This window comes from Fukomys damarensis, unplaced genomic scaffold (genome assembly GCF_012274545.1).
Source record: "Fukomys damarensis isolate Sample0158 unplaced genomic scaffold, DMR_v1.0_HiC HiC_scaffold_36, whole genome shotgun sequence".
Lineage (NCBI taxonomy): Eukaryota > Metazoa > Chordata > Mammalia > Rodentia > Bathyergidae > Fukomys > Fukomys damarensis.
The window spans coordinates 17,109,760-17,110,924 of NW_022900948.1; positions in this window are offsets into that span (position 1 = coordinate 17,109,760).

The following is a 1,165-nucleotide window of genomic DNA, read 5'->3' on the forward strand; positions in this document are numbered from 1 at the left end:
GGGTCAGTTTGATGGGTCAACTTGGCTAGGCTATAACTCCCAGTTATTCAATCACACACTAATCTAGGTGTTGCTGTAAAGTTATCTGTGGATGCAATTAACATCTATAAATCTGTTGGTATTCAGTAAAGGAAATTATCCGGTGGGCTTGACTCAATCCTTAAACTGAGGCTGCTCTGAAAAATCAGGAATTCTGTTCGTGGATTGCAGCTCCAACTAATACTCAGGAATTCCAGCCAGACCCTCCTAGTGACATGCACTGTGGGTTTCTGATTTGCCTAAGCAGCCCTGACAGTTGTGTAATTTCTTGTAAAAAATCTCTTCTTGTATTTCCCCCTGCTTCTTTTTCTTCAGCGGAACCCTGACTAGTACACAAACAGATGATGCAGCCTTGAAATATATTTGCCTAAAAAAGCTGTGGAGTGCCTGAAGGCTTTGTGGTTGCAGGTTTCCAGGTGGGCAAGGGCATTTCAGCGTGTGCAAAACTGAGATGGTGAAGCCTAGCCTCTCTCCTCCCCTAGTGGCTGGGGAGTTATGCTGCATTTTGTCTTGATTATATTTTGCCTCAGGAGACAGCCCTATCACTCCAGTCCTGGCCCTATTAAACATTTCCAGCATCCTGGAAGCTCCCTCTTTCCCTCAAACCCTCCAAAAGAAACCTCTAGCCACGCCTGGGGATTTAACACCAACAGATGGTCTGGGGCGTGTGAGATCGTATTGTATGTGCATACAGTGTGTGTGTGTGTGTGTGTGTGTGTGTGTGTGTGTGTGTGTGTGCTTCTGAAGGGACAGTTTGTTCCTTTGATCAGTTTCTTGGGGGTGTCCCTGAAGTGCAGGATATGAGACACAGCATCGACAAATAGGGAACCGGCAAGAGTTTGCAGTACTCTTAAGTACTCTTACTCAGTAAGGCTACGTGGAGTTGAGCAGAGGGCGGGCCCGGGTAGGAGACAGCTTCACTGGGCCTCAGTCTCCTCATTCACAAACTGGAGCGAATCATCCTACAGACCCTCTTAACTGGTCGGTGTAGAGATCAGCCAGGGAAAGGCAGTGAGACCGCCACAGCTGCCCGAGTGCACTCCGCCAGCGTTCCCGGAGGCTTATCTAGTGCAGCGCCAAGCTAAGTAGCCCCCTAGATTATCCTGCAGACCAGGGGGAGGCCAAA